This window comes from Mesoplodon mirus (assembly GCF_964341445.2).
Source record: "Mesoplodon mirus genome assembly, chromosome: 14".
NCBI lineage: Eukaryota > Metazoa > Chordata > Mammalia > Artiodactyla > Ziphiidae > Mesoplodon > Mesoplodon mirus.
In genome coordinates, this window is record NC_138990.1 from 86,428,809 (window position 1) to 86,453,594 (window position 24,786).

General features: G+C 37.6%; 1 protein-coding gene and 1 pseudogene across 3 annotated transcripts in view; one reads left to right on the forward strand and one right to left on the reverse strand.

Annotated features, from left to right (window-relative positions):
- The window catches only part of EXOC6B (exocyst complex component 6B), a 730,495-nt gene that overhangs the window by 598,012 nt on the left and 107,697 nt on the right, over window positions 1–24,786 (reverse strand). The window lies entirely within an intron of this gene.
- Window positions 1,119–12,181, forward strand: LOC309815911 (dnaJ homolog subfamily A member 1-like; annotated as a pseudogene). The gene is made up of 2 exons: window positions 1,119–1,220; window positions 9,020–12,181. The product of its transcript is annotated as a dnaJ homolog subfamily A member 1-like (transcript).

Consider the following 24,786-nt stretch of genomic DNA (forward strand, 5'->3'; position numbering starts at 1 on the left):
TATGGAAACCAAAGGAAAGTTACCATTGATGATTAAACAAAAAAGACAATTACTAAAGCAGAGATGGAAGGCCATTATCTCCCCAACTTCCTCATACAAACCCCAAAAACACACACATACTGTTGATAAGATCTTCCCCAAATGCCAACTACAAAATATATGAACATTCTACCTCTTCCATAAGTACAATTAATCTCTTATAACCAGAATAACAACCACATTTTATCTCATGTGCCATCTATGATCCATTTGTGAAAGATGGCCTAGATCACTGCTGGCTTAGTCCACTGAGAAGGACTCTAAGGCTTAGTCTAGTACAGTGGCAAGACCGCCATGCTGAATCACTGATTTCTATCAGAGTGGACACTAACAGGCACAGATTTGTGGCACATAACTGTTGCACATCAGTTAGACTGATGGTCTCCAGAGTGGGGTGGTGTCTACCTGGAAGGTTATACAAAAACAATACATTAGTACTTATACTTGTTTTCATCTTAAAAAAACAAACAAAGAAACTACGTTACTAATATTTGATTTAAGAAATGACACTGACACCCTCACTCTCTGACAAAGAGTCAAGTACCACATACGGAATTCACGATATATATACTGAGGAAAAACAGTGCAGAGTGGTTGATAGTAATACCCTCATTTGTTGATTTTCTTTCAGTTTATTGTGATGTGTTGCAGACTACATGTGCTCAGTTAAATAAAATTAGATTATATTATCTAGTTTTAGTTAAACTTGTAGAAAATGGGCAAATGGTTTCAACGTTTCCCTAGATATACACTGTGGTTTGAAATAATACTAATAAATAGGGTTAACACCTGTCTTCATCCTGGTGTGGTAAGACCATTATAATATTGGTCCCCAATGAATCAAGCCTCCTGTGTGCATGCCCCTTAGCAATGTAACTCCGCTGCTTCTATGAAGAGGTAAAGACCATTTCTCCATGCTCTTCAATCTGGACTGGCTTTGTTACTTGCTTTTGGCTAACAGAAGGTGATGGACATTGCCAAATTCTGGACTCTGGGTCCTAAGAGGCCCAGCAGCTTCAGCACTCTTTCTCTGTCTGAGCCCATGCTATGAGGAATGCTATGAGGAAGACCATCATGCTATGAGGAAGCTCAGTTTAGCCTACTACGGGGTGAGAGTTCAGGTACAGAACCAAGACAACAGCTGGCCCCAACTGTCAGCTAACCACATGAGTGACTTCCAGGTGAGGACAGCAGACAAATGCATGGAATTATAGGAAAAAATACATCAGGGAATTCCCTGGTGGTCCAGTGGTTAGGACTCCAAACCTTCACTGCCAAGGGCGCGAGTTCAATCCCTGGTTGGGGAACTAAGATCCTACAAGCCAAAAAAAAGCCAAGAATTAACATGAACAAACCTCTTTTTTAAGCCTCAGCTCTACCATGATGCCACTCAATAAATATTTTTTAAAAAGAAAAAATACATCAATATTATCTTTAAGCCATTAAGTTTTGAGGTAGTTTGTTAAGAGCAATAGATAACTGATAAACCTGGTAAGAGCCCCCGTCAAGTATATCATGTGGCAAGTATAAGGATGATCAAAGCAGATCTGACAGAAAATAACACCCCAAATTTGAAATTATAAAAATGACTATTTGAGGGCTTCCCTGGTGGTGCAGTGGTTGAGAGTCCGCCTGCCGATGCAGGGGACACGGGTTCGTGTCCCGGTCCAGGAAGATCCCACATGCCGCAGAGCAGCTAAGCCCATGAGCCATGGCCACTGAGCCTGCACATCTGGAGTCTGTGCTCCGCAACGGGAGAGGCCACAACAGTGAGAGGCCCACGTATCGCAAAAAAAAAAAAAGACTATTTGAAAGGGGGATTTAAATGCATTATTAACAATGACTCTCTCCCTAAATATACATCCTGCCCAGAGACAGTAACTAATAAGAGTAGTACATATGTATACCACTTATAAATAAATAACATATACATATATAAGGTATATATACACAAAAATGTTTTACTGAAGGCAGTCCATAATCAAAAAAGTTTAGAACCATGTGTATTACTACTGAAATTAATATACATATATAATTTATAAATACAAATATACAGCTATTGGGTGTAAATGTTCAATTTCTTTTGAAGATAAGGGTGTCAAATTTTTTGGAAAAGTTTTAGTGAGCTGTCATGCACTAGTACATGTAGTAAAAGTTGAAAAAAGAGCCTCATCAAGCTATTTAGTCCACCTCTATTTCCAGACATTACAAGCTCTAAACTATCCCAGGAAGTAAGAATCCCCCTAGTTCTAATATTCTGCTTTTACTAATACATGGATTTTTACTTTACAATATTATGTATCCTCCTCTCCATCCCACAATATTTTACTTACTATGCTACTTACTACACTTAGATTACCACCCAACTATCAAATTCCTTAGCATCGCAGATTTCTATCTTGGATGAACAGTGATATCTTTCAATAAGACAGGAAATATGGAAGAAAAGAATTGGATGGTTTGGTGACAGGGAGAGGGATTACAGTGGTATAGCCTATGAAAGGGAGACCTGAGCATGTCAAGTGTAAAGTGGAAGGAGTCAGTGAAAGGGAAAGGTTGAAGAAAAAAGGAAGGAAGAGAAAGATGGAACATTTGACAGAACAAAGAAATAAGACTGAGCACAAGTGGAAGAAACAGTCTTAAACAGGAGGAATAGCCTCTTCCTCTGAAACTGGAATTGAAGCAATAAAGAATGGTGGAAACATATAATTAAGCAGTAAGAGTGCTGAAGGCCAAGCAAGTTTCTGCTTAAAAGTCCTGTTTCTCTATGACATCGGTTAAGCTACAGAAAAAAGGAGTATTTTCTCTATGAAGAAAAAGGTGAATCTTCACCGAAGTATTATAAAATGCCTTTTTATGTCTACTGAATATGACCAATTTTAAAGAAGATGTCGGGGGTAGGAGTTTATTAATTAATTTATTTATTTTTGCTGTGTTGGGTCTTCACCTCCGTGCGAGGGCTTTCCCTAGCTGTGGCAAGCGGGGGCCACTCTTCATCACAGTGCACGGGCCTCCCACCATCACGGCCTCTCCCGTTGTGGAGCACAGGCTCCAGACGCGCAGGCTCAATAGTTGTGGCTCATGGGCCTAGTTGCTCCGTGGCATGTAGGATCCCCCCAGACCAGGGCTCGAACCCGTGTCCCCTGCATTAGCAGGCAGACTCTCAACCACTGCACCACCAGGGAAGCCCAATATGGCCAATTTTAATTGTAAGTCATACTGAATATGCCATTTTAAGTTTACTCATATTATGCTATCACTAGGTATTTCAAGTCAAAATTTATTTTCATTGTTATTTTGCCCTTCTCAATTTCTTCTGTATTACCTATACAACAGAAGTAAGAAGAAAAATAAGTAACAAAAGCACACGAGAAATCATAGGCAAACCAAAGTTTGGAAATACAACCTTATCCAACTTTCACAGTATACAATATAGGTCAACGTATTCTCAGACACCTATCTACTATCTAAACTGGGCAAGTCAGAAAAGTTTACCAACATCTTGAATCTACCTGTCAGTGTGTTAGTAAAAATAGCATCCATTTTCACTAATGATGTAAGATTGAACCGTGAGACTGTTATAATTTTATTCAAGCTTTTCCACTATGTATTCTTCACAAACCATGATGAAACTAGAAAAGGAGCATCTCAGAATACACTACTGAATCTAATACTCATACTGGATCTTAATAGTCCAGATGGCTCCCACAAGGATATATTTCACAGAGTACTCAAATCCTCTGACATTTTATGAAGAATTTGTGTCCACACAATAATTTTTCTGAGGAGAGGGTTCATGACTTTCATTGGATTCTCAGAAGGTTTATGTCCCTAAAATGTTTAGGAACTACTGCTATAGATATCTCTCCTCTCCACTGTTAAAAGGCCAACTCTGCTTTAAAGACTTACCAAGAAAGACAAACATAACACATGCCCAGATAGACCACAGCCTCTTCATCAGGGCAGCTAAGAGATTCATATGTTTAACAAACTGAGGAGAGCTGAAGTCATTCTGTTGGAAAGTAGGCCGTACTATTTTTTGACATTTGCTTGTTTTCTTATATGGGAAGTAAGGGAAGGGTACAAATTAATAACAGACTTCAGCCTAAGTCAAAAAATAAGATTATAGTACCGAAAAAAAGATACTCCTTATCCTTAAATTCTTTGACACCAATATAAAATCACCATACTCAAGGGCACAACCCTCAAAAGAAGATTAAGACCACCACGGTGCAAGCCAGCAAGTAATTACACTAAAAACAAAACCTAAGGTAAAAATATAGCTTTCTATTTGTCTTGTTAGTTACAAAGACTACAAAAATACACACACACACACACACACACAGAGACTAGAAATACTTTCAGAGAATAAGGGCTACTCCAGTTGTTGCTTCTGAACAAATTTCTTAAGGAAACTAAAGAAGAGAAAAACCTATCTATAAAATTCAAGAACTACAATCTATTTCTTACTAAATTAAAAAGCTATTGTGTGAATTCCAGTTTTGCTTTTTGCCTTTTCTTCTTCCCTGGAAAGAGATCGCAAGTTTCTCAACACATATATGAAAGATTTTATTTGTTCAATCAGTACTGGAGCACAAATCATAAGCTTTTAATTCACTGGTTACAGGGTTTCAGTTTTAGAAGATGAAAAAGTCCTGAAGATGGATGGTGGTGATGGTTGCACAACAGTGTGAATGTACTGATTAATGCCACAAAACTGTATATTTTAAAATGATTTAAGAAGGTAAATTTTATGTTATGAATATTTTACCAGGAAAAAAAAAGCACTGGTATACAGAAGTGAGAAAGTTTCACTGGAGAAGAATCAAGATAAAATTATACCTAAGTGAAAATATTTCACCTGGTACTTCAAAGATAATTTGCATCTCGAGATATCAAAATTGAACATAACAGTTATAGGTTTCATCAGCAAATTAAGAGCCTAAGAAGACCAGGAAAATATTAAAACTCTTACAATATCCATGGAAATTCTCTATACTTAAATGCATAAGTGCCCTGCCAAAGGAAAAAAAAGTATATGTATGTATAATATAACAAAAATTTGCTGAATGCCTAGTTTGTACAAAGCAGTGTGCTAGGTTCTATGGGAACAAAAAGATGAAGCCAATTCAGACATATGCCCTCGAAAAAATGCCAGTAAATGATTATCATCTTAGTTCCACTTCCTGAACTCTATCCTAGCTATAGGTTCCCCTCCTCCAAACAAGTGTCCCAGATCCCTTTTATTGCCTAGTATTCTACAAGTGAGTCCTCTGTGATTTACGGTGGTGTGCCACAGAACACATCTTAAGCACTGGCATTGCAAGACTTTAAAAATAAGGGCTCTTAAATTCCCTACTTCCTTCCCAATCTCATTAACATCTCAACTGGTATAGGGTGTAATCATCTCCCCTGACAGCCCACCCTGATTTGTAAAACAGAATTTTCTCAATTTCAAAAATTTCCAAATACTTAAACATTTATATAAAGATCCATTATCGCTGTTCTGTTTTAATAGCTAACCACACTAGAGGCCTCAATGGTTGGCTGACTTCTGAGTTTAAGCAAACACACACGTGCAAGTAGGCACTACAACATGACAAGGCCTTTTCTTTCCCCCCAGACAACTGCCCCAATCTGCAGAGCATTTTCTCCTCTGCATGCACACACAAAGTAATAATTGGAAGCTGTTCTACATTTGCTGTACACGTGCAATTAGAAAATTATGTCAGGAAGGTAAAGTAGCCTGAACTTGTCAACAAAACAACTTTTTTGCAAGCTTTCAAAACAAATAAAATGTAGTCAGTTGAAAACTTCCGGCTCACAGTATAAACTCTTGCCACAGCTTTGTTCAATAGCCTCTCACAAAGAACAAAGAAGAAAAGAGTCTATGAGTGAAAAATTCACCTCTAATGATCTAACCACTTCCCATACTTCCCAGTCCAGAGTTTTATTCCCTAGCCATCTTGGTGCAGTCATTTATCCATTCACCTCCTAAAGAAGACAGAAAGAATTCATCCCAGTACAGTCAGGTTCAAAGGTCATAAAGCCTCTAAAGCTTAGAATCACATAGACCTAAAAAAGCAACAACTTAGGTGGTCATCTGTCACTATTCAATTGCAAAAATTTAATTTTTCTGCGTTTTTAGTTTGGGCTTCATTTCTCTGTTAAGATCCTAAACAAGAGGGGATAAGAGAAATGTCACATTCTCAATCAGTGAGATAATAATTAGCAATAATTAATTAACTGAAGTTTCTGGTAGTCCTCCTTATCTGTTCAATGTGCTTCCCAACCTATACTTTTGATAAACTTCATGATCAATGGCCAAGGGTTTAGGAATAGAGAGATGGTTTGACTACAAAGGGGTAGCGGGAAGTGATGGAGTTGTTCTGTTTGTGGTGGTGTTTACATGAATCTATGCATGTTTAAAAACTTATGGACACCAAAAAAAAGATATATTGTATGTAAATATTTTTAATTTTAAAGCTACTCTAGGGTTACCTGCTAAAAGTTTTTAGCAGGGAGATCTAGTAGGATGTGAGAAAATAGATTCCTCTTTTTCTAGAACATCCTTAGGTCCACATCTCTGGCCCTCCTGAATATATTTGAATATTTCTTTTTCTTCCTTTCTTTTTATTTCCTCACATACCAGTTCCCTTACCATTATTTTGATGGAGTTTTTTTGCTCAGTAAAGAAAACATCTGGCAGAGGACAAGAATAAAGCACTCACTGAGAGCACAACAATCCTAGGAATTCTCAACTGGATTTCTCCAGGGCCAGTAAGAACTATCCCCCAGGTCAAAGGGCACACCATGGGGATTTGGGGAGGGCTCTAAATCCAAACCTCAAACTTGGCTCCACTACACTCTGCACACGTGGCAGGCGTCTAGAATTGTCAAAAGGAAAGTACAGCATACCAGTAAACTGACTTGTTCATACCAAGAAGTATCAGCACACGAGATGAGAAAATACACTGAGCTCAGAGTATAGCTCAATCTAGTAACTTAGAAACACAATCACCACATGCATAGTGAAGTTACTTCAAGAGACTGTAGAAAGACTAAGAACCCAAAATACAATTTCCATCAACAAAATAAAGATATCCATTTAAGTCTCACTAATTTCTATGGTCTGAATTGCCCATTTAAGCAGATGTAAGGTTTGGTTTCTCACTGACATTAAAGCAATTATTGCAGTATAGTACAAAAAACAAAACAAACAAAAACCCTGCATTTCTTAACACTGAAGCCTGAAAAACATAAGGAAGACCTTCAGGTTAAAAAAAATTTTTTCCCTCTAAAAGTAGTGGCTCATGCTTTCCCAAATCAGTTTGTTTAAAACTACTCATGAAAAAAATGTAGTTGCAATCATTTAATAAGAAGATGGAGAGGCAGAAAGACAGCTGGTATTAAGCTATCAATACCCAAGCTACCCCAACTGAAGACTAATTGCCTGATAAAATCACATAGATCTCAAAACAAAAACATCCCAAAATGCCATATTTATTAAGTGCCTACTGTGTGTCTAAGTACTTTACATACATGATCTTATTTGACACATTAATAAAAAAGGAAAATAAGGCTTAGATTAAGTGTTTTGCCCATTATAACTGAGAAGTTTCAACCCAGCTTTCTTGACTCCAAACCTATGCTCTTTAATATTGAAGACACTACAAAAAAAATTTTCTACAAGAAAGACTTGACTAGGAATGGATATGAGCTAATTTTCTCTAAAAATTATTACAAAGAGAGCTGACTGCTGCTCTGTATTCTCTATTATCACTGTAACTGCATGACAAAGATAAGGTAAGGCACCACCTCTCCTAGTCTGCAATTAGTGCAAGCCAAGTTGACAATAAGTAAATGCCTGTGGTCCTTGAGAGAGTCAGCAATGGATCCAGTCTCCTTTCTCCCATTTAAGGGTCTACATTCTTAGACCACTATCTCCAAGTGTTCTTATAACCAAATAATCAAACTCGATCTTTTTAAAGTAAAAGTAGCTTTGATTGGTGCTAATGCCTCTTTGATTGTAACATTTTATAACTCATAATTCTCCTACTTATAAAATGTTACAGTAATTTTTATAGTCAATTACATGAGACCAATTTTCTTGGGTATTAATGATCCCTGCTAGCCCAATGAAAGCACTAAAAAATAAAAGACAGTTGAAATGACCAAATGACCCGAGATGAGAGATCTATTTTATAAAATGATATTAAACAGATCTAAACTTGGGGTAAAGAAGCACGAAATGTGAGAAAGCATTCACCAAATTTAAGATGCAGTTCAAACAGTAGAATAAATTACTATCTGTAGGCAGGGCCCAAGGATTAATCACATTTAAGTAAAAATATGCAAGACTTAACAACCATTTTAAAGCATGTCTTTAGTGTCCCTGTTTGCTTTGTACATTCACTGTGTTAATATAAGATTAGATATTAGAATCTAATTAGAATTAATAGTGAAAGCGTATCAGAACATCAAGAAAATCTGGAATCTGGGAAGAACCAGAACTGATGAGTTCTTATCCTTGAATTTAAACCCTTTAAAAATGTCAAACTTGGAACTGTTCTTCAGACCAAAGAACCATTATCCACACAGCTAAACATACACATAATAGAGAGCAAATACCATGATTCTCAAACTTTATTACGGTTTCAGATCTTATATCATGGTTGACTTTTTAAAATAAAGATTCCCAGTTGCGGTGGTCAGCATGTAAGGCTGCTCAAGATGAAGCTGAATTCTCAGGTCTTACAAGCTGGATTACTAGAACTAAGAGAGAGGGAAACACAGAAAGAGAGAGAGAGAGAGAGAAAAAGAGAGAAATAAATAGGGAAAAAATAAGAGAAGAAAAAGGAAAGGAAATGGAGGGGGGGACCCCAACCATATAAAGAGATGCAAGTAAAAGAGAAGCAAGTCTTTGTTTTAAAATATATATTCCATATTTTAATCATGCAGTTGTTATATCTGACTTGAGAAAACATCATCCATACACAAGCAGAGTAACATAGTACGCTCCTTAAAAAGGCAGAGGAGTGGCGGCTGCCCGAGCTGCGCACCGCAACGCGCTCCTTCCCGCTCCCCAACACCGGCATCCGCCCACTCATCTCACCGGCTGTACAAAACGGTGAAAGAAACCACTTATGATGTTCTGGGGGTCAAACCCAATGCTACCCAAGAAGAAATGAAAAAGGCTTACAGGCAACTGGCCTTGAAGTACCACCCTGATAAGAATCCAAATGTAGGAGAGAAGTTTAAACAGATTTCTCAAGCTTTTGAAGTGCTCTCTGATGCAAAGGGAATTATATGACAAAGGAGGAGAGCAGGCAGTTAAACAAGGTGGAGCAGGTGGTGGTTTGGGCTCCCCCATGGACATCTTTGATATGTTTTTTGGAGGAAGAGGTAGGATGCAAAGAGAAAGGAGAGGTAAAAATGTTGTGCATCAACTCACAGTAACCTTAGAAGATTTACATAATGGTGCAAAAAGAAAACTAGCTCCGCAAAAGAATGTGATTTGTGACAAATGTGAAGCCCGAGATGCTAAGAAAGGAGCAGTAAAGTGCTGTCCCAATTGCCGAGGTACTGGAATGTAAATAATAATTCATCAAATAGGACCTGTAATGGTTCAGCAAATTCAGTCTGTCTGCATGGAGTGCCAGGGCCATGGGGGGCAGATCAGTCCTAAAGATAGATGTAAAAGCTGCAATGGAAGGAAGATAGTTTGAGAGAAGAAAATTCTAGAAGTTCATATTGACAAAGGCATGAAAGATGGCCAGAAGATAACATTCCATGGTGAAGGAGACACCAAGAACCAGGACTGGAGCCAGGAGATATTATCATCATTTTAGATCAGAAGGACCATGCTGTTTTTACTTGACGAGGAGAAGACCTTTTCATGTGTATGGACATACAGCTGGCTGAGACATTGTGTGACTTCCAAAAGCCGATATCTACTCTTGACAAGAGCACCACAGTCATCACTTCTCATCCAGGTCAGATTGTCAAGCGTGGAGATATCAAGTGTGTGCTAAATGAAGGCATGCCAGTTTATCGTAGACCATATTAAAAGGGTCGCATAATCAATGAATTTAAGGAAAACTTTCCTGAGAATGGCTTTCTCCCCCATGATGAACTCTCTTTGCTGGAAAAACTCCAACCTGAGAGGAAGGAAGTGGAAGAGACTGATGAAATGGACCAGGTAGAACTAGTGGACTTTGATCCAAATCAGGAAAGACAGCGCCATTACAATGGAGAAGCATATGAGGATGATGAACATCATCCTCGGGGTGGTGTTCAGTGTCAGACCTCCTAATGGGGCCAGTGAATAACACTCACTGCTGGCATTTTATTTGCAGTAGTGATTGAGTGAAGGACTATAATCATAATATGCTCACTACTTGCTATTGTTTGTTTTAATACTCAACTATAGTAGTGTTTTAAAAGTTAAATGAAGAATAAACTCAAATATAAAAGAGCTGACTTTGCCCTGTATGTATGATGACTTCAGTGTGCAAGATAAGTTTAATACTTGTAAAAACTACTTTAAAAAATTTCCCCTAGCATTTGTTAGGCCATACTTTGTAACTGATTTCAGCTATGTACATGGAATAGCTTAGACTGAAATGCCAGGTATATGTATTGACTTCAGTGTATGACCCTTAATTGTTCAGCTAGGAAGTTAAAACTGTATTTAACTGGCAGTCAAAGAATTTGTAGAGAAGTGTTGGTCTGTATAGTGGTATTAAATGGGATTCATTGCGATGCCTCTGCATTTATTCTATTGCCTCAACTGTTACTTGAAGATGGCATGCTATATAATTTAATTTAGCCTGTGGTATCAGTGATAGGAATGATACCTTTTCTAAAGAAGGGGTTTATCATATAACATGCTGCTTCTTGAGGGCTTGCATTTGTAGAACTGCATTCCCTTCTGCTGGGCCATCTTTCTTTAATATATCTAGTTATTGGTCCTGGTTACTTTTTTTTTTCCTTCTCTTTGGACCACAGTAAGCCTTACTTAAGAGTAGTGACTTCTGGAGCAGGGTAACTTAGAGGCTGGAGTGATGAGACCTTTACATGAAGAAGTAATTTGCATGTATGAGTTAGGAAGGTGTTTTGCAGGTATATTACAGGCTTACTTTAAACCATTTAACTTATGCTCCAAAGAAACTGTAATTTAATGTTGGTAGTATAGCAAATTATGAATAGCTTTAATTGTATGTTTAAAGTCATATTCTCATAAGCTTAAATCTGGATATCAGAATTAAGCAATTCTTGAAATGTATGAATGTCTCCTTAATATACTGATTACAAAGCAAAAAAAAAAAAAAAAGAATACTAGTTCATTCAGACCTGTAATGAGAGATCACTACCTATTAAACATAAACTTTAATAGTTCATTCCAATGAGATGAAAATACATCTTGCTTCCATTCATCATTTAGAAAGGCAGAGAGAGGCTGTGTCTGACCTGATCTAAACTTAATCTGATAATGGGAATTCCCTGGTTGTCCAGTGGTTAGGACTCCGTGCTTCTACTGCCAAAGGGCCCGGGCAAGCTGCACTGTGAGGCCAAAAATAAATAAGCAAATAAATAAAGGCTTGGCGCTTCCCTGGTGGCGCAGTGGTTAAGAATCTGCCTGCCAATCAGGGGACACGGGTTCAAGCCCTGGTCTAGGAAGATCCCACATGCCGCGGAACAACTAAGCCCATGCGCCACAACTACTGAGCCTGCGCTCTAGAGCCCGCAAACCACAACTGCTGAGCCCACGCACCACAACTACTGAAGCCCACATGCCTGGAGCCCTGCTCTGCAACTAGAGAAGCCACCGCAATGAGAAGCCCCGCTCACCACAACAAAGAGTAGCACCTGCTCACCCCAACTAGAGAAAGCCCGTGTGCAGCAACAAAGACCGAACGCAGCCAAAAATAAATAAATAAATAAAATTTGAAAATAAATAAAGGCTTTTTAAAAAATAATAATAAATAAACTTAATCTGATAATAAAGTGGCTGTTCTTGGCCCCCTGTACAGTAATATTTAACACCACTTAGGCTGTATATTTACATATTATATTTAAGGCATCATTTTAAATAACCTTTCATGTCCTTGCATATTTCAGAGGCTAAATTATATAATAAAAACACAAACAGGTAGCATCTTATTTATGTCAATAAGATCAATTCATTTCCACCTGATAAGTTAGATCTAAAGTGCTGGTCTCAAGTTCAAGTCAAAAGTGAGTTCAGGGCTTCCCTGGTGGCGCAGTGGTTGAGAGTCTGCCTGCCGATGCAGGGGACGCGGGTTCGTGCCCCGGTCCAGGAAGATCCCACATGCCATGGAGCGGCTGGGCCCGTGAGCCATGGCCGCTGAGCCTGCGTGTCCTGGAGCCTGTGCTCCGCAACGGGAGAGGCCACAACAGTGAGAGGCCCGCGTACCGCAAAAAAAAAAGAAAAAAAAAGTGAGTTCAGTGACCTGAACTTCATTTCCACATTAGTGTGGTACAATTATTCATGATACTTGGAGGCTGTAGGAAATCCCAGAAATATTGTAATGGAATGAAGTTCAGTTATTCTATGAACCACCGAAGAAAAACTTCATAGTGTAGGTCATTTTCCTTTATTGTAAATTTAACAGAAAGTTAACACTGGCTCTCTCCCACAGAACTCTGAGGCCAAGTCAAATTATATGTAGGCTAGCCTATCAGCACTACTTTCCTTCACTGCTCTTTTAACTCCCTCTTTCCCCATCTTCTCCTGCAGCAGCACAGGGACTACTCACTCACCAGAACACATGCCCAAGTATGAAATGAGTGTGAACCTGCAACAGTGGCAGGGGTGAGGTAGTGTGACATTTTGCAACCAAAGGAAGGTACTGAAGAACTCATATTCTCTTCTGAACAATGGTAAATATTTAACTTAAGAATTCAAGGCAAGGGAAAGAGAACATTCTGGTTATCACAAATTTGCAACCTTTATCATCACTTTCAAGATTTTTATATTATTTTTTTTAATTTGCTTTGTTGCCTATTAAATCAAATTTATCTGTTCACTTCTTTAATAAGGCACACAATACAACAGAGATTTGAATGGACCTCAGTTTAACTTACAACTAACACAAAATTCCTTTCCCACCTTGTTACAGCTATGAATCTGAAGACTGGAGACTCCTCAATTACCCACATAAAAGAAAAAAATCAATAATGCCGTAGATAGGTATAAATAGTCCCTTAAATAAGGGAACGCTTCCTCTGTACCCTGAGAGTTGGAACATTTACTACCTCATATCCAGTCCACCAACAAATCCCATGTTATACACATACACCTAATCTGACTTGTTTCTTTTCTTTTTTTTTTGTTCAATATATCTTCCCTAAGTTATACATGCAAAACTATGCACAGTTAAGTTATACATAAAGAGTTTCTTATGAGAAACAACCGTTTCCTCCTCTCCTCTTTCTCCCCAAATCCTGCTCCCCAGAAGCAACCACTCTTTCGATGCTTACATCTTTATCTCTACATACCATGCTTATGTGTGCTACTGCTTATTTCTTTAGGTTTTTTTTAATTGTGGTAAAATTTGACATAAAATTTTCCATTTTAACCATTTTTAACTGTACAGTTCTGTGGCATTAGGTACATTCACCTTGTTGTACAACCATCACCACCACCCATCTTCAGAACTTCTTCATCTTCCCCAACTGAAACTCTGTACCCATTAAACATTAACTCCTCATCCCTTTTACCGTTAGTCCCTGGAAACCATCATTCTACCTTCTGTCTTTATGAATTTGACTACTTCAGGAACCTCAGATAAGTGGAACTATACAATATTTGTCCTTTCATGCCTGGCTTATTTCACTTAGCATAATGTCTTCAAGGTTCATCCATGTTGTAGCATGTGCCCAAATTTCCTTTTTTAAGGCTAAATAATATTCCATTATATGTATATACCACATTTTGTTTATCCATCCATCAATGGACACTAGGGTTGTTTCTGCCTTTTGGCTATTGTGGGGTTTTTTAGTTCTAAGCATTATCTATTGACTTTCCACCATGGAAGATGGGGGTTTAAGGTCTCTTTCACATTCTTTTTTTTTTTTTTTTTTTTTTTTTTTTGCAGTACGCGGGCCTCTCACTGTTGTGGCCTCTCCCGTTGCGGAGCACAGGCTCCAGACGCGCAGGCTCAGCAGCCATGGCTCACAGGCCTAGCCACTCCGTGGCATGTGGGATCTTCCTGGACTGGGGCACGAACCCGCGTCCCCTGCATCGGCAGGCGGACTCTCAACCACTGCGCCACCAGGGAAGGCCTCTTTCACATTCTTAACACACCAGCACCAAATATCTGTGCACTGTCCATTCACGTATTCCTCTACAACAGAGATAAACCAATGGATTAATTACCTATATTAACTTTTAGCACTTAATTATTATAACTGTATAAATGCAATACATAGCCAAGCCATATAAGATACTGTTTTTAACCTCTAAAGACATTTAGGATTTTCACTTTGTCCTCTGACCTCTGAAAATTCACAGTATGCCTTGATATAAGTCTCTTTTCATCCCTTTTGTTGGATACTTGGTGGGTCCTTTAATCTGCATGTTCATGTCTTAGAATTTTGGGAAATTTCCCGTATTATTTCTGTGATGAATTCCTTCCCTTCATTTTTGCTTTATTTTTCTAGAATGCTTAGTATTCAAATGCTGGATCACCTAGACTGTCCCTTAATATTCTTATATCTTTTCTATTTCTCATGTTCTATCTCTTTTTCTTTTTACTCTTCTCTCTGGAACATACTTTTAACTTTATTTTCCAAACCCTCCTTTAAGTGTTTTCTGCTATCATATTTTTAATTTCTAAACATTCTTTTTGTTCTCTGCACTTCTCCTTTTATGCAGCATTCTGATCTTGCTTTTTACATGTAATTTATTTTCTCTTATCTTTCTAATGCTACTGACGATAGTTTGTTTTGTTTTGCCTTTTAGGTTTTCCTCTTCTTGCATAGTCCCTATCTTCTCCAAGTTGCTTCTTTGTACATGTTTGTTCTGACTCTACTTTCATGTTAGAATCTTTTCTCAAATATCTGGTGATGCTTAGCCATCTGCTCAAATTTTAAATTGGGAAACTAAAAAGCTGACTGAATGTACATCAGTCTAGTCTACTGTGGCCTTCAAAGTGATCTGACTTGCCCTTTTTACTGGGGACTACTCAGTGTACATCTCTTTAGGATACTTCTCTTGGGCTAATCATATTATTCAGAGTATACAGATTATCTTCCAATCTCACACCTGAAGGGTATAAGCCTGGTTCTGGGAACCAAATCAGAAAAGAGGGCTGTGAGATTCAGGATAAATCTCAGTATTTAGTATATAAACTTTCACTGTTTTCAGTTTGTGTCTGTTTTTCTCTGATCTTCAGCTAGAGTTGGGATCAGGCAGTTAACTGATAGGAAAAAGCTGGGGAAGGAATCCAGATGTCTAACTGGTTCTGAAATAGACATTCAACCAATCTTTCTGTTTGGCCATCAATTTTACCCCCTTTCACTGATGCCAGCAATTTCTTAAACACAGGGGTTCTACAAAACACTAAAAATTGGGTTGTTCTCAGTTTCTTCTACTAGTAGTTTAGGATTGAGTTTTCTTGGATATGTTAGGACAATTATCACACATCTTTTTACTTTCCAATTTCCAAAAACTGTTGCTATCACCTGCTCTCCTATCGTCTTTATGTTTGGGAGCTCGTGTTTGTTAAAAAAAATTCCCTTAGCTGTTGTTTTTATGAGTTTGGAGAGGTGGAAGATAGAAATATATGTGTTCAACCCACTATCTTTAACAAGAAGTTAATTTGATCACTTCTTAGTACCTCCACAGTATTTTCAGATAGTTTCAAAATCCATTCAAAGTGCAATTTTAATGTTTTCATATACTTAAGAATATAATTGGAATAAGAGGATATACCTTAGAATATTTTAAAAAAGGATGGCTTTTCGGGCCTCCCTGGTGGCGCAGTGGTTGAGAGTCCGCCTGCCGATGCAGGGGATACGGGTTCGTGCCCCGGTCTGGGAGGATCCCATATGCCGCGGAGCGGCTGGGCCCGTGAGCCATGGCCGCTGAGCCTGCGCATCCGGAGCCTGTGCTCCGCAACGGGAGAGGCCACAACAGTGAGAGGCCCGCGTACGGGAAAAAAAAAAAAAAAAAAAAAAAAAAAAAGGATGGCTTTTCCTGAAAAATGTTAAGGTGCAGGTACATTAAATTTAATTAAATACACAATTAAGAGTAATTAATTGATTTATTAACTATCTACTATGACCAAGCACTATGCTAGCAAGGTGCTGAAGATATAAAGGTAAAAAACATACCTCTGTCCTTACAGAGACCATTAACTGGTTGGGAAGACAGATAAATAAAGCAGCAATCATGCTAATAGCATTCCCTAGTGCCATGAGATGCTACCTTGGAGGGCCTTAGTGGCTCCCTACCTTCCCCATTCTCAAAGCTTAGCAATGAACTGGTTCAGTAGACTGAGTCAGCTCATCTGAAGAATACTAAGAATACTAAGAATACTAAGCTAATCTAAGAGGCATTGATAGAATTCCCCTAGCCAAGTCATTTCTCTGACCAGCAAGGATCCACCTAGTACATATTGACATTCTTGCCCTTCTCCCAGCTTCCCTATCAATATTACAAGAGCAGGGTCCTTCTCCTGAGGCATGTCCCACTGTTTATACAGCAAAGTTGAACCCTTCAGGTCCCTCTACAACATGACAGGAAGATGGTATTCTCATGCACTGTTCTGACCTTTCTGCCTATAAGGTTTACTGAGGAAAAGTTACTTTGTACCTATATGGCATAATACTAATTTGCGTGTGTCTATGCCTCTTGTATAACACTACCTTTATCACTTATTAAATTCTTATACTATACATTTGGATCAATTTCTGTACTTGTACTCTGTTCTACTCAGCAGTTTATTCTTATGATACCATATTGTTTTAAATTAAGTATTACTACTTTCTAGTACACGCCAAGGCTCAGTAAAAGGAATATTCTCAAAAGAATTTAATCTTAAAATAACTGAAACATATCTATATATATATATATATGTAGTATATTTGTGAGAGATGGTGTAAGTATTGCAACAGCTGCTGTTCCTCTAAAGTAATGGTCTATTTTAGGATAAGCACACTAAAAATCCATGTTCGCAAACTATATTGAGAACCCATATTACAATTTTCTCTTAAAATTTAATAACAAGAAAATTTCTCCTGATAGGCTGGTGTGCTTTGCTTAGCCAAAGCAAATAAATAATATGTTTATAATATATACACACACCATATAGTCTCCTTTTTATCCTGAAGAAAACTCAAAAGCAAACTGTAATAGTGCCGTCAAATTAGATTTAAGGAATAAATTCTCTTTCTTCTTTCACTCAACATGAATCAAGGGTCACTGATCTTTTAAATTTAATTGTCATCTTTTCAACTGAACTCAGGTTCAAAATATTTTAGAAGTGTATACAGTAGAAATAATTTTTATGGTAAGGAGAAAAAATGATTTAAAATGAGATCTAATTCAAGGCTGAAAATTGTCACAGAAAATTGAATTTTACGAATAAAATTAAAAGTAGTTCAATCATCAAGTTTAACTCTAATTTTAATCTTCTCCTTCTCCATACTCTTAGAATCTATTTACATTCACCATTCATCTAGGATGGTTCTTTTTTTTTCTTTCTTTTAATTTAACATGTATTATAAGCCTGGGACTAAGCTAAGTACTTGATTTCCCTAAATATTTCCACATCTTTTCAAAGAAGATTAAAAATTCCAACTATAGAGTTGTGAAGACTGAATGTGATGTTTAGTAACTTGCCCACTGTCATACAGCTAGCAAATGACAAATCTAACCCAAACTCCAAAGTCTATTCTGTTAACTATCATATTACTGAACAGTAAACTAAATCCCTACTAGCCTCTTCAGATTCTAAAATTGTACTATCTGTCATAAGCTCAGATTCTAAAACTGTACCATCTATCATAAGCTACTCTGATTGTTGCCTACTTCAAGAATCCCATATAACACAGCTCTCACATTCCCCCACCTTACCCACAGGCCATCCATATCATCAAAGAATAAGGAACAAGAATTAGTACAAACACAAAAATACCAAAATCAAGAAGAAAAGAAAAGAAAAAGTAAATCCAGGAACACCAAACCAAGTGAGCACCAACTTCTTTGACTCCAAAGGCCATATTCTGTGGAAGTGTTGCATAGCATCCAGCACAAAAGAGATTTCAACAGCAATACTGCTTTTACTTGGCAGTCATTGCATGGTCTATGTGAATTCAGTTGGTAGTACTATGCCTGATCTAAGTTAAAGATGTTCTACACAATAAATAAAACAGCATATTTTGCTCTAGTCAAGACTTAAAGAAAGTCAACAGCTGAAAGAACCATGGTGACAGCTAATCTCACCCAAGGAGCAGTTTCTTTAAAACTAGTTACTAAAGGAAGAATGCCTGGGGAGCCTTCCATTTCTTTTATAAGCAACCAGTTCCTTTTCTAAGCATCAGTCATATAACCTATATAATTTGGCAAAGCCAAGTTAGAATTTTAAAAGTAAGTAAATCCTTCCCTTTGTTAAAGGGCCCCACATAGAAATCAACCTAGCCAAGAATGTTTACCTTACAAATGTTATTTAGTCCCACAAAGCCTAAGGCAAACTAACCAAAATAACAAATACAGAACTTCCCTCCTGCACAAATCAATTCCATAACAAGTGAATTACAGAAATCAATTTCAAAAGGAGAACTAAAAAACAGCAGACAATTAATGAAGAACTACTTTAGACATTTTTTATAAAACAGTTCAAGCTAAGTTGATTATTCCAAAATAAGACATACACAGTATTTTGGAAGCACACTGTAAGAATATCAACACAGAAAATGGGATAGGATAAAAGGGAAGGTTTTTCTACTTGCTTTAACTATGTCTCTACTTCCCATGGCAGACTCATAGGTGGGTCCATTAAGTGCTTTCATTCCAATACCATGTTAAAAAGATATATACAGAACATGAAACGTTTTTTTTGTAAAATAAGACTGTTTGACTTAAAATTCGATATGGTAATACACAGTAGAATGGACAATTTTTAAATTCCTCCTCAGATTCTTCTATATGATTGAACTTCTATCCTAGTTTTCATACTTATACATTTTTCTTACTTTTCTGCAGCTTCCCAATATTGTATATTGGAAGACAAGTGAAAGACTCAGAAACTTCTAGTTTGACACCTTTTAAACCAGACTGACTATACCATTGTTTCCTAGACCCAAAGGCAAAATTAAAATAAAAATGTACAGTTTAGTAAAAAGTAATTATATTCAAGACCAAAATAACAGAGTGTATTAGTTTTCTACTGCTGTGTAACATACTACTATAAACCTAGTGACTTGAAACTACACACAATTATTATCTAAGTTTCCATGGGTCAGGAGTTCAACATGTTTTTGCTGGGCCTTCTGCTCAGGGTCTCGCAAGGCTGAAATCATGATGTCAGTCAGGTCTGTGGTTTCATCTGGAGCTCACAGTCTTCTAAGTTCACTCATAATGTTGGCAGAATCCAATTCCTTGTGGTTGTAGGACTCAGGTTCCCATTTTCTTGCTGACTGTTGGCTTGGGATAGCTCTCAGCAACTCAAGGCTGCCTACAGTTCCGTGCCACATGGCCCCCTCCAAAACATGGCATTCTGTTTCTTCAAGACCAACAGTAAAGCATCTGCTGCAGTTTTTAATCTCTCTAACTTTATATCTGACCTCTAGACCCTCTTTTAAAGGTTCTCACCTTACATATTAGGTTCACACGCTTAAGGGAGAGGATTTTACAGGATGCACAGACCAGGGGGCAGGAATCCTGGGGACCATCTTAGAATTCTGCCTACCACATGCAATCAAAGCAAAAAGCTTCCTACAGATAAAGCTTTATCCACAGACAATATAATAGTTGGAATACAGAGAAATGGATAAACTACATATCCTTCAGGTCATCCTCAAATAGTATGTTTTGCATCATATCTCTTGATAAAATTGGACAACAAACGGTTTGAGATTATAATCTCGGGTAAAAGTTTGGAGCCAAATTTGCTCATTAAACCCTAATTAGGGTGGAGTCCTTCTGGTAGTTTAACTGGTATATCCCAAAGAGAAGCCAATCTACCAACTGCCTCCATCATTTCATTGTACAAAGGACAAAGCCCCACCCATGGGTCAATGCAGTAACTCAGGATAGGGTAAGTGGAAGAAGAAAAACGGGAGATGTCCACCAAGAAAAAGCACAATCATTTACATAATTTCCAGAAGCACCCAGACCAACTATCAATAGTAAGTGATACTTTCAAATCTGTTTTCTTGTATGATTCTAAAGGCCACTCAATTTTTTTTAAGGAAAGGAACACATTTTTAAGGCCAAAACTGCAGTTGCTGAACTAAAACTGATGATGATGATAAAAGTTCTGAATAGTGCCATAGACAATGCTAAAAACTGGATTAGTAAATAAGAAGGCAAACATATGGGGGAGAAATGTCAAAGGGATGAAATGGTGAAGAAAAACAGACAAGAGACACGGAAATATGTATTTTTCTAAGCTCTGTAATAGCAGGTTGTAGCAGACTAGCTAGGTCTGCTAGGTCTGCTAGCTAGGTCTACAAGCCTGGTCAATTAAAGAAAAAAAAAAATCTCCAGGCATTATTTACTTTCTTCTCTACTGCTGTAACACTGAAAGCCACATGTTGAAGTGATAGAGCCACAAGTTGGAAGAGTCCTGGATCCCTTCACAGTCACTGAAGGAAGAGCTACCCAAGCAGCATCCATTTTGGACTTCACATGAGCGAAAAATAAAATTTCTACAGTGAGATTTTAGAGCTTAGCTATTACAACAGGCATCGTTATTTAAAGAAACAGGCACTGGCATTGGAAGAATGGTGTTGCCATAACAAAAAAAACTAAAATAAATGACATCAGTTTAGAGGTCAGGCAGTAGGCCACAAGAATATATATTTACCAAGTCAAAGGCCTGAAAAGCCCTGTGATATTGTGGCAAAACAACTGGCAAAACTGGAACCTGTAATAAACGAAAAGGCACACCGCATGTCTATTGGGTCTGTAGCTCTATATGTGAATGTAGAGAGAGAGTTATAGTGTATATTGGCATTTGCTTTCTGCTTTTAGCTAGGTTTTACACAAAAACGATGAGCACAGAATTTCCTACTTTGAAAACTGAAATTACAGGGAATAGCACAAGTCCAGAAACTTGGGCCTCAGAGGGTTAGAAAGCTGAACACATATAGATCCCAAATAGTATAAGAAAAAGATGGTAAATTTTGAGCAATTAAGTCCAAAGAAGACCTCCTTGAACAAAGTGACTTAATCCTGAGGCAAAAATTAGATTCAGGTATGGTTTTCTTACCCGTTATTTCATATAGCCTCCAAGTAGGCCTAAGTAAGAAGGAGACATGAGGCAAGGGTTATGCTCCCCCAACTCTACTACCTCCCCAAACAGGGAAGAAGAAAAAAAATCATTCCTGAAAATTATGTTTAGAAAAGAACAGTGGGTATGGTATCTAAATAGAACCTACTGGAAAGAGACAGATCAGAGGTCTACTAAGTTTTGAGGTAACTATAATGCCAAAAACCCACAAATCTGGACTAAATAAAACTTTGTTCAGAACCTTAAAACAGCCCTTGGGCTCCTAAACTTGTAGAAGCAGAAAAGTAAGCACTGAAAGATAGAGATATAAATGTGGTTGTAGATATAAGTGTAGATGTAGATATATGTGTATATCTACAGAGAGAGAGAGAAAAATCTTCAAATGAAGGTATATTCCCCAGCACACACTTCAGAAATGTACACAGAAGAAAATAGGGAAAGAAAAACTAAGAGGCAGCCAAGAGCCCAGGAGAACAATGGGCAAAGGAGTTCTTTCCACAGAATCAACATCTAGACAAGGAAGTTCCCCTACTACTAAGGCAGAAAGATTTCCCAGTGATGGCCCAAAAGGATTACATGATTTGCTATGAAGCAGGTAATACTGTACATCTCCTGTTCTTCCCTTTATGGAAGTTTTTGTTGTAGCTATTCTGTTCTAGCTTCTCCATGTTATACTGAGGGTGGGAGGGTCACAGGTGCAGATAACCTATCTTAGTTCCTGGTCATCAGCCCACTGAAGAGCCACATCTGGATCTGATGGAGAGTACTGAGCATCCCCAGAAGATATCATACTTTGAGATGGATGTAGTAACTAGATGTGATATTGGGTTGTATTCCTTAGGGAAGGGACAAGTATGTTCTATGGATGAGAGGAAGAGTGAACAGATATGGAATTCCCTGATGGCGCAGTGGTTAAGAATCCCCCTGCCACTGCAGGGGACACGGGTTCAAGCCCTGGTCCGGGAAGATCCCACATGCAGCGGAGCAACTAAGCCCGTGTGCCACAACTACTGAGCCTGTGCACCTAGAGCCCGTGCTCTACAACAAGAGAGGCCACCACAGTGAGAAGCCCACGCACCACAACGAAGAGTAGCCCCCACTTGCCACAACTAGAGAAAGCTCATGCGCAGCAACAAAGACCCAACACAGCCACAAATAAATAAATAAATTTATTTAAAAAAAAAAAAAGAGTGAAGAGATATTTGATGACCAAAAGGGTAGACTGTGCCAGAGACTAGCTATTATTCACCAAAACTGTGTTCTTCTCTTAGACACAGTGAGATTATATTCCCCAGCATCCCTTACAGGTTGCTATGGCCATGTTATTAAGTTCTGGCCAGTGAAATCAGAGAAGTGATGACATGTCACATCCATCCCTAGCCCTTAAAAACCCTACCACATGCAATACTCTTTGGTCTTTCCCCTTTTGCAGCAATCTTCAAAACCATATTAAAAATGACAGAGCCATATAATGGAAAATTTCCTTAAATCACCATTGCAAAGAAAACCATCACAAATCAGAAACATCATTTTGGGCTTGACATAAGTGAGAAATAAACCAGATCCTCTCCCTCTTTTCTAACATCCATGAATTCAAACAAATATTTACTGAACACCTACTATGTACAAAGTATATGGTAGTTCCTCTCCCTCCTACTTTCCTTACTTTTTAGGTACTACAGATGATTTTAAAATGTGTAAGATATCTTTATTCAATGATCTTATATATACCATAGCATAGGATAGTAATACATGCAATAAGAGCTATACTTGAGATGAAAAATGCTATAGGAGGAATAAAGGGTTATCAGTTAATTAAAAAGTCCTGAATTCATGAAAGGTTTCTTCACCATTTCTTTAAATGACAAAAATACAGCCAACAGCTAACAGTTTACATATTTTGAGTGCCATAGCAGACAAATTCATCTCAATCTAATCTGAATTCTACTACAGAATCTGACCTTTACAAGCCGTCTGAACTTGAGCAAATCACTTCCCTGGCCTAGGCCTTAATTTCTTCAGATAATTAGGGGAGAGACGAGATATCTCACATTAAATGAAATAATAATATTCTTCATGGAATCCTCTCTTTCACCAAAAAGGAAGTAATTTCTCAAGTAAAGGCCTAGGAAAAGCAACTTTGTACTATACTCTTGTATATTTTGAAAAATTAGTAAAAATTTGTCAACCACAATAAAGACTTGTCTTACAAGACACCTTCATTCCTGTACTCAAAATATACACAGCAAGGCAAAAGTACATTTTCAATGATTAATTTTGTTTCTTCACCACTAAAAAAAATGACATGAAATGATTATTTCCATCAGGGTTTATCATCAGCTAGTTTTAAGCTTTCCACTTCGTAAAGTATAACAATAAGGAAATTAAAAGAAGAAATGGGAAAAGAATATGTGTATTCCCTTAGGAAAGGGATTTCCAAAGAGGCAGATCTCTTTTGCAGAATCAAAGACATATCTAGAAGATTACCAAGGCTAGCTGAGACCAAAAATATGACGCAAAATATGACCTACTCCCTCATTCCTCACAGAATAAGAACTACAAATGACTTATTCAAGAACACAGTTGTTTATAGAACCAAAAAACACTTTCCATAAACAGCTGAATCTTCTACTTATTGTTATAGGTTACATCATAAGGCATACAGAGAAATTTTAATAAAAGCAGTGTGACTTAAATTTCAAAAGAGCAAGTAATACTGCAAATTACTACTGTTCTTTATTCATAACGACAAAGTATTTCTGGACGTTCCTTGTGGCTTTCATAACTTAGAGATGAAGATATTGAAAGAAAAAAATTGAAACACTTTCAACACATTGTTAATTTATAAGCTATAAACAAATTCCTTTCTGTGATCATAATTCCCAGCATTCCCCAAAAGGCCTTTTTTCACTGATACCCATTGATATCAGAAATAACAATTACAGAAATATTCATATATAACATGACATCTTGCTTACATAGTAAGTAATCAACCAAAGGTACCTGCAGCACAATTTAGCCCATTAACTAGAAAGAGAACTTTTAAAAATCTTGGGGGAAAAAAACCTTGGGCTTCAAATCATACCCAAAGTCAAGAAAAGTATTCAAACAATAGAAAAGCCTCTTCAAAGCACCAATATAAACCATCACAATCAATCAGTATGTACTGAATATTCACAGAGCAAAACAATATACTAGTAAATAATTCATTGCTCTGCTAAGAAAATAAAAGATATTTTAAAATCATGTGTTCCCATAAAGA